At 32.6% G+C, this 10,638-nt stretch overlaps 1 pseudogene; it reads left to right on the forward strand.

The window, feature by feature from the left end:
* Positions 1 to 436: 436 nt before the first annotated feature.
* Positions 437 to 4,940, forward strand: LOC131172138 (chitin elicitor receptor kinase 1-like; annotated as a pseudogene).
* The last annotated feature ends 5,698 nt before the right edge of the window (positions 4,941 to 10,638 follow it).

Consider the following 10,638-nt stretch of genomic DNA (forward strand, 5'->3'; position numbering starts at 1 on the left):
TTGAATTGAAAAAAACCAAAAATAAAGGGCATTAAATTTTATTTTCTCCTAAATTATATTTTGAAGAAATTAAAAAAAAAAGTACCATGTGGTTTTACCCATTTTTCACTTCAGGGTCTGTGGTTCACTTTGTTACAAAGTGATACCCTAAGGTTTTGCTCCATTAGCAAACCATAACTTTCTGTTTTTCTTCGCTAAAAACTGCTAATGTGGAATTAAATGTTTAATTAAAAATTATTTTTATTATAATTAGGGGTCCCTCTTTTTCTTTCTTTCCACGTGTTCTCCCTTCTTCTTCTTGTTCTTCTTTCCAACCATCTTCCTAATCATGCTTTGTTTTTAACAAAATAATCTGGTTATAATTTGTTCTTAAAATTAATCAATGGAACTATTTGCCTCTATTCCCTCACTAGGAAAATTCTCATGCCCTGCAACTATGGCTTCTCATAATCTCCTTCCAACTCTCCTCACTTTATTATTATCTTTACTAACGAGAGCATTTGCCTCCAACATCTCTAAGGAGTAGAAAGGCAAGTACCTTTTTGCTTATGATGAACGTGTCAAGCAATGTAACGCCTTACTATACCATATTAATAAAGGTCTGCAAATGAAATAAGTTGCTTCTTTTTATTTTATCAAATCAACCTATATCAGTCTCACTTAACATAAGAACATACAAGACTATCTACTAACAGTGCCTTGCTACTGTGAAACTATCAATGGCACCACAGGATACTTCTATGATGCACCCTATACAATGAAAGAAAATGATACATTCCAATTCCATAATGTTTCAAATCAGATTTATAGTGGACAAGCTTAGGAGGTTGGAGATGAAGAAGATACATTTAAGACAAGAAATAAAGTTCCTATGCATCTGTTGTGTGGGTGTAGAAATTAAGTCCCAAATTGTGGTAACATACACTGTTAAAAAAAGGACATATTATCAGATATTGCTAGCAGCCTATCATCTACTAGAAGTGGCATACTAAGCATGAATGCTTTTCTGAATGGAGATCCAAGGTTCATAAAAGAGGATTGCATGTTGTATATTCGTAAAGCAATAAATGGTATTACAAATCCCTACCCTCAAAGATGGGTGAGTAAGAATATCATGACCCAACTCTATAGATCAGACAGACACTAGGACTTGAGCTAGCATAAAACCCCACAAAACTCATAGTAAGCCTCACTATTCCCAAACCTATAAATGGTATTACACATCCTCACCCTCAAAGATTGGTGAGTAAGAGTGTCACGACCTAACTCTATGGACCAGATCAGCACTAGGACTTAAGCCAGCATAAAACTCCCAAAGCCTATAGGAAGCCTCACTGTTCCCAAACCCATAGCTAGACCCACATTCAAAGCCCAACATACTGAATAAATTAAAATAAACTAAAATATTATAATTCAATTTAGGCCAACTCAACCCAATTATCTATCATAAATACATAATTAGGGAAGACCAGCTCAACCCTAACCTAACATATTTAATACATTTAGTATCAAACATTATTAATAATTAATACAATATATACACATACACTAGTATCACTATGAAGTTCTAAGAATACAATAAAATAGATAAATAAATAAACTAAACATTTTAATTACACAGTTTAATACCCTGTGAGAAAAAAAAATGCAGGTTAAAATTTGAATAAAAATGCTCCTCCTGCAACCTGAGAAAAAATGTTAAACATGAATAAGCGTTCGACTCAGAAAGTTTACATATTTATTATAGTTATAATTTTTATAACTATCAATTTCTAATGCAGTTCTATAAATGAGCATCCACCAAATAAACAAATTACCCAATCCTCACATAAGAGGTTAAGTTAAAGCTACATAGGCACACCTAATACATATTGGGAGCCAACCTCATACCCTGACTTTGTGAAATCCAACAGTTTCTCTTATTATATATTGCAGGAGTCAGCTATAATATAATGCACATACCTGCCCCGTAGATGGCAAGAGTCAATTATAATATAACACACGTACCTGCCTCACCCATCCATATCCATATCCATGGGAGTCAACGAATTTCTCATGCCGTACTTACCCCGTGATTTTTACCACAATATATACATATATAAGCTCCAACTTATCTCCAAAGCGACACAACACAGAAAATTATAAAGCAACAATTAGGAGATGCTTCTAATATAATAACTACTTATGTATATATATAAGTGAATGCATGAACATGTCAAGAAAATATAAGTAATATTGAAATTATAAAGATAATCAATATCCAACTCACTAACTAATCAACTCAATTGTAGTTGGTCCAGTTAGAAGGAAAAAGACGGTCAGGTTTGATCACTTATATAGACACACTAACCTTTATCAAATGACTGACAAAATAATTGAATTAAACTAAAGAAGTAAGAATTTAATCCTAAGATTTTGCTGAAATTTTGATATAGCTTCCTCTATAACTAGACCTAACCGCTTACAAGAAAACTCAAAAACATCAACCCAAATGGCCTCAGGATCACAACAACAATCATCACCTGCCCATTCGAGGCCTACAATAATCTAGGTCTAGATCTCCAAAACCAGTCAGGTCCCTAAACTTCACTATAGTCCAATTAATTATCAAAACTCCTCCAAAAATTCTAGAAATATTACTAGGGGTCCTTCATATCATCCTAAAGTCCATACAATTTATCTTAATATATTTTAACATGCCAGAAATATTTTACAGGTTAATCTGCTAGCTTAAACCTAAGTAAAAATCACACAACTTGAGTACGGGTTTACCTTTGCTAACTATGCTACCTAGAATGCATCTGTAACGTCTAAAAATGCTAGGATTGCCTATAAATACAACCAACTTCTAGGATAACTTGTTAAGCATTTGGATCGGGCCGAAAACTCAATCCTAAGTGCCATTGAGCTATCACCGATCTGATAGTATCTAAATGAAAACCCTAAATTATTAATAATTATCATATAATTATATTTCATTTATGAGAACAGAAATGCTCAAAAATCTCATCGATCAATCTAGGTCATACAATAATCACCTTTTCTAATGGTGATCTCAGATCGTCGATCTAATGGTCGAATTGACTAGAATCTCACCGAAAAATGGCAAAAACCCATTTTTCTCTCTCTTTACCAGCACTGGAAACTACCACCAAATCCAGCGTGGTTGGTTCCATCTGAAAGATCTCCTCCCCAAGAGTCCATAGCCGCTAAAATCACTCTAATCGGTTGTTAAAATTGTCGAATATGACTTTACAAAGTTTGGGACCCATTTTCTCCCTCCTCTATCTCTCTTCACTCAACCCACCAGAAATGGCTCCTTTTTCGCCAAATTTTCAGCTGGCCAATGACAGGAAGGGGAGCTAGAGGTCGCTAGGTGGTGGAGGTGGCCGAAGGATGGGTGGTTGACCGGAAAACATTGGGGAGGGAGGGAGGAGAGAGAGAGAGAGAGAGAGTGATGTTGGGGAGGGATGGGGCCACTGTGTTCTTCCCTTTTTTTTATTTTACTTGTAAAATTACATTTTTATCCTTTAACTTTCAAAAAATCTTCAAGTGGATATATTTTCTTTCTTCAATCAAGTCCAATTTCTACTTTAACTTATCTAAATCTAGTTTTAAATAAAACAATCATCATCAATAATAATACTAATAATAATAAAATCAAAATATAAAATACAAATAAAAGCATAATAATATAACCATGACCATATTAAGCTTGTGCACAAAGAGTAAATTTAAAATGCTATATTTAACTACTTTAAAATTATAATATTATATTAAACTTCAAAAATAACCACTTTAAAATAAATTCAAAACTTTAAAATAATGCTGTGAAATATATTTATTTAATAAGATAATATTAAAATACTATTAGAATTTATAAAATTTATACTTTAAAAATTCAAGTTATTACAAAGAGCTCCTTCCGAAAATTCAAGAGAGACTTAATTACATCTTATCATGGAAATTTTCTGGATTTATAATTTCAATACTTTCTTGTTTTGTATTAAGCTAAATTAATCCCAAATCTTGGTGCATCATGAGTTTCAACAACTAGATCACAAGAATGCAAAATGAAAAATCATATTTTGAACCTCTAATCTATTGTGCCTATGTCTTACAGCTAAACAATTTCCTTCTAGTTATCTTCTCTTTCTCCTTTTGACCCAAAAGAATCAATATTTTTTATCTCCCAAAAAGAAAAAATTTGTTAGTTTTTTGTTCACATGTTCTTTAAAAATTTTATCTCACTTTATATTATTTGCCTTGAGCATTCCTTTTATATTAGTCACATCCATGAATTTTCCATAAATTTTCAAGGGAAAATTCATGGAAGAGAAGATTACTAACAAAAGCTCATGTCTACATCCATTGTAGCAATTCGACTGAAACTGAGAAAAAAAATTGTTATTGTAATAATAACATCCATTGCTTTTTTGTTTCTCTGTTTTGCATTAGGAAGGAGACATAAGTGGATGATAATCATCGACATACTATCAGCTATGACATTACTTTGAATGACCAAATTGATAATAATTATCTTTCTCAGGAGAAAGGGATCTCAATAAAATGGTTCTGAAGATCCAAAAGCAGTATCCAAAAGCATAAGTACTACCGAAGTACTTTCCCCAAAGATTTTGAATATGGATATAATGGAAGGTCAAACAAATTAACTAATAGAACTAGACAAATTCAAATAAAAGCTTGAATCAGTTTTATACCTTGTAACATTATGGTATGACACTTTCAGTAGAAAGTAGAGGGAACTCACAATGAATTTACATTCTACAGATGGAACAGCTCTTGAATCAAAGAAATCGATTATATACATTGCAGACGAATTTTAAGAAGCTAGGAAAATTGGAGCAGGCAAATATGGAAGTGTGTACTTTGGAGTAATGGGAGGGCAGGCATTACCTTCTTTTCTTCATTTACCTTAAGTTTTGCTAATTCAAGACTATTGCCACAGTAAAGAAATATGCGGTTATAAATGAAACTATAGTGTTAATTAATCAAATACTTATAAAGAAATCTACAATTATAAACTAGATGAAATAAACTACCAGCTTGATTCTTTCTTATCAATTATGATTTAAGAAAATGGCCAACTACACCTAGTTTGAACCTCTCTGTGGCAATGCATGAACCCCTAATAGTTGATATTAAGAGTCACACACCAACCATTTCTACTCTACATGAGACACACCCACCCCACTCTTTGTAGTCCCATAAGCCGCGTCCATGCAAGAAAAGATGAGAGCTACAGCGAGACGATGGTTGGAAAGAAGAAGAAGAAAGAAGAAGGAGTAGGGAGAACACATGGAAAAAAAGAAAAAATGGGACCCAAAATTATAATACAAATCATTTTTAATTAAATATTTAATGTCACATCAGCAAGTTTTGACAGAGAAAGAGGAAAAGTCGTGGTTCGCTAATGAAGCAAAACCTTAGGCTACTACTTTGTCACAAGGTGAACTAGACCTTCAAGTGAAAATAAGAGAAACCATGGTACTTTTTTATAATTTTTCATTATATTTTTTTAATTCATTTTTCAATTTTACTTAGCATAATATTTAAAAGTAATTTTATTTTGTTTTTGGTAGATTTCAAAGTCATTTTATTATTATTACTATTAAATATTAAAATAATAATAATTTTAAATGTTTTTTAAAAATATAAGTAATAGTTAATATTATTTACATTTTTTAAAAACTATCATCTTTTCAATAATATATTAATTAAAAATATTTATTATATATTAATAGTTAATACTATCTCAAAACCCAAGGACATCTATTTCTATTTCTTTTGCCCGTGGTTTGCTAATTTCACTTTTTATTTTTCTTCTAGTTCTAGACATTTCAAAAGCAATGAGAGTGCAGCAGCAACCACCAAATCACATCCCTCTAGCACTCAACACCTTTCTTGAAACAAAAGAAGAAATGGAAATAGGAAAACTTGCAGCAAAGTAAAAGCAAACAAACGAAAGAAAGAAATAATTTTACAGTTGAGATTGATTGGCGATGATGAATTAAGTGAAGGAGCAAAGAGAAGCAAGGAACAATGATGTTATTCTCCTCTTCTGCGAGTATGAAATGTTGGATTTGGGTATTGGATTTGCAAGATAAGAGAGCACCGGGTGGGTTAGTTAACCACTACTCTGATGCTTAAGTCAGTAATGGGAACTGGATTGTGAATGAACAAGTTAATTGAATAGCATGTATACCTAACAACCCTTATATAGGCTTTGATGCAGATTCTTATTAAGATTAGGAGTTTATGATTGAGTGGGACTAAAAGTCCACCCTAACTGAGAGTCCTTATGTGGATAGGCCTCTGATTATGGCGATTATCTCGGGATCCTTATCCTTTAATGTGATCCGAGTATTTGGGGATATACTTGGGTGAGTAACTCTTTGTCCGAGTATCCAACTAAATTGTGGTTACTCAGTTTGGGTTATGCGCTACTCAATTACCCGTTACTCGCCTTCGAGCACTATTTAGGTGGTTGTAGCATCAAACAGACATGATCTCCAACCTTGAAAATGGAGACATTAAGGCTGACGGCATCAACAAGACCAAAGTAATTAGAGCTAGGGATGAAAGACAAGCGAGGCTTTTCTAGGTATTTGCCTAAAATTTAGAGGTAATTAACTCTTACTCTAATTAAGGTGGGAAAGTCCAATTTTATTTTATCGAAAGATAGGAAAAATATCATTGATTAAAAAAAAAAAAAAAAAAAAAAAAAAAAGAGCCTAGTATATATAAGGCCAAAACCAGAGAATCACATTACATAAAAACAGGGTTTAAACCCACAACTATAAAAGGCCTATGGCCTTAACAAAGAGCCAAGCATCACCCAAAACCAACCCTCAAGGAAATACCCATGACTAGAACCCTAGTTGATCTAAGTAAAGGGATCTAAAAAGAAGACCTAATACGAAGAAGATGCAATGCCGCAGAGTAGGACCACCTCTCCTTTGTCGGTTCTCTATGTTCAAGGAGAAACACCTACTAAAGCACAAATTGAATTCATGCATGGGAAAAACACCTAATAAAGGCTCCAAATCAACAACCCCAAAGACTTAGAGGATCCCAGAAAGCTCTAATCAAACTGAGAAAGCTCATAACCATGGTATCAAGAAGCAAAATGCATGGGAGAAGACATTAAGGCTTCTCATTCTCTTTTAGTCAAAGGGGGAGGCGAGGATCAAAATGATAGTTAGCCAACACTTTTCACCCTTAGGGATCTCTCTTCCTTGTCAAGCTCCATCTCCCAGCTTTTCAAAGACACCCTCCCACAATGACATGCTAGCAACAAAACACACAAACAGATTACTGATTTCCCTCTCCTTTGCACACAGATCTGCCATCAAAAAAACCTTATTTATGCACACTAGCTAGCCCAAAAGGTGAGGAGGGACAAAACCCATATCTCTAGGCAAGGGGAAGGCCTCGAACAGGTAAGGATGCAAAATGGTTTTGTAGAAAAAGAAAGAAAAAGATGAGAGAGCTTGAAAGAATCTTGTTTTTGAGAGTCCCCTAGGTAATTGGAACTATGATAGAAAATGGGAGAGTCCAATTATGGGATTGGTTAATTATTTGTGTTATTGAAGAATTTTATTTCATTTCAATTGAGGATTTGAGTTTTGTCTAATATAATGTATAATTATGGTTATGAAATTTCAGCTTCTGATCTCTATAATCGAGCAATAAAAATGACGTTGTTTTTTTATAGATAGCATGTGGTAAGGAAAAGACCAACAGAGGAAAGGAGGCAGCTAAGCTAATTGAGCCATTTTTATAGATCTACAAGGATATCTATCATCAAAATTGATGTATTCGCATGTAAGTATGTATATTTGAATAAATTATAAATTTGTTGCTAATATATATTAAAGATCATAAATTATTTTTTTTTTACTTTTTAATGAAGAATTATTTAATTTTTAAAGTTTAATTTTGTTAACTTTTTGGTTTTTTATTGTTAAATTGAAATAATTTAATCTTTTAAATTTTATTTCTTTAACAAAATAGTTTCTATAACAAAATTTTATATTTAAGTAATTATTTATTTTATGTTTATAATTATATTTATTTAAATATAAAATATATTTATGATTATTTAAATATATAATAAGTATTTATATGTTTTTATGGATTATTTAAAAGTATTTAAATATTTTTTAATTATATATCTAAATTCAAAATTAATTCTAAAAAAATTATAAAAGAAAATTTAAAATATAATCTTCAAAATATTTATAAATTATAAATAAATTATTATAAAAATTAAAGTGCATCATTAAAAATCAAGCACGTTGTATTTTGAAGGGCATAGCTCTTAGCATAATTGGAATTATGACATCTATAATATCTCAACATAAAGTTTACTCAAAGTCTTAAACATCTCTAAAATGGATCAACCAATTAAGATCATCTTCTGATTCAAATCCACCTTGAAATGAAATAACATATAAATTTCTAAAAGGGGTACCCCTTTGACAATTGGGCTTTGCGATGAATTTGTCAACAAAAAGCCCAAATAAACTCTTGCCACCCCAAAATGGTGATTTCGTAATTTGGAGTCGAAAACTAAGTCAAACAAATACATAAACAACCAAAATATTTGGAACAATAAAGCATGTCAATAAAAATTGAGCAAGTTGTACTGTGAATAGCCTAATTCTTGGCATAATAGAGTTATAAGGCTTGTAATATATCAACAAAAAGCTTACTCAAAGACTTAAACATCCTTTAGCAGGGCTTGACCAATTGATGCCATTTTATAATTCAAATCCATCCTAAATAACCACTGAAATTTCCAAATGGATACATGTAGCGACCTAAATTCGAACCGTTACTAGCACTAACGGAACAAGTAGGCAAGGATTCACTAAACATAGCAAGCATGAACATCACTTTTATAATCATTATCGGGCCCATATCTTCAACTCTTAGTGAGCACGGGGATCAATGAGTAAAAGCCTACTTAGGAAAAATAAAACAAATAATAGAACTATTACATTAAAGCATATGGATATGCAGCAGTTACACGATGTCCTCAGCACAAACAATTCCAATCAAGGTACTCAATATCATTAAATGGGGTCAGAGACACAAAATTGCCTTACCTGTTTCCCCTCCTTTATAGGCATTCCATCTTTAGAGTATACACTAAATCATTCCCCTCAGGGAGCCTTATGGACCTTACACCTCCATCTTGGAGTATACACCAGATCATTTCCCTCAAGGAGTCTATGAGTCCATCTAGCATGCATACATGCATTTTCCTTTCAACTATTGGGATCAATGGGTCGTCCATGCATTAATAGCACATCACAAGTAATAATGCAAATGCATAATCTTTGTGATAGTAAAACATATATGCAATTTCCCTTATAATGTAACACATCTAATAAGAACATAATTTCATGATGCATAAGCATGCATAGCATAACATAATAAATTAAACTTTAAGAAAACATTTAATTAAAAGCTTTTAATAGGTTCTAAATACTTGTGGTTATGAAACTCTACTTCTTCACCTATTGCTAGTAGACTTCAAGATCCCTTTAATACAGGCTCTCTACCTCTTATCTTCATATCTACAAGAAAGGGGATTTAGATGTTCTTAGTTTAGGACTTAAATATATTGATTTAGATTTGGGATTCTCAGTCAATGCATGTTTAGCAAAGTTTAGAAGTTCAACAACCGAAGTTTGCCATGCACTATTTACATGATTTTTCATATGAATCAGCCGTTGAACCTAGCTTTACCCAGAATTCGTCCACAATGTAAACTCTAAGGGTTTAAACCCTCAAATCCCAATCATCATGTTCTAAAGTCTCATTATAAGTCTGTTGCACTATTTTAAGCTTTAAACAGCTAGAAACATTCTCTATTAATTTGAATCTTTATATTTAACTCAAATCTCATAACTATTAGGCTAAATCCTAAAATAACCTTAAACCAAATCTAAATCACTTCTTTTACAAAATACTACCCTAAAACCTTTAAGCAAACTAAGAAAATGAGAAGTAAGCTTATGTTTCTTAGCTAAGGTTTCCTAAGTGAGGAATCTCACTTCTCCACTCCACTTGAAAGAGGAGAGAAAAGAGTGCTTCTTTCTTAACTCTTTTAAAAGGTTTAAGATGATTATCCTTCATATGGGAGGTAGGGTGAAGAGCTTTAGGGCTAATGGAAAGAGGAACCAAAGGGAGAAGGAAGAAAAAGGGAGAAAAGTGGAGAAAGTGAGGGAGAGGGCTAGTGGGAGCTCCAACCCTTTGGGGTTTATGTTTTGCTTAGAGCAACTTTAGTTACCAAACTTAAACTTCGACTGCCGAACTTGCTTGGACAAACTTATTATGTTTTAGTCCTTCTTCTATAATTCTCTCTCTAAACACTCCACTTCCTTTGAGCTTTCTTTCATTTGGGACTTCGTGGGGCATTCCTTTTTTCGGGTATGAATTCTAGTTATCGTAGGTGAGGGGTATTATAGTATAGCTTTGAAAATAAAGCGATAAGGGTCGAGAAAGAATATGTTAGCTAAAAGCCTACATGATTTCGATCACGAGAGTGATAGCTTCAATTACATCAATGCATTACGATTTAGCAATGTTTATATCTCCTCTCCA

This window comes from Hevea brasiliensis, chromosome 13, assembly GCF_030052815.1.
Source record: "Hevea brasiliensis isolate MT/VB/25A 57/8 chromosome 13, ASM3005281v1, whole genome shotgun sequence".
NCBI lineage: Eukaryota > Viridiplantae > Streptophyta > Magnoliopsida > Malpighiales > Euphorbiaceae > Hevea > Hevea brasiliensis.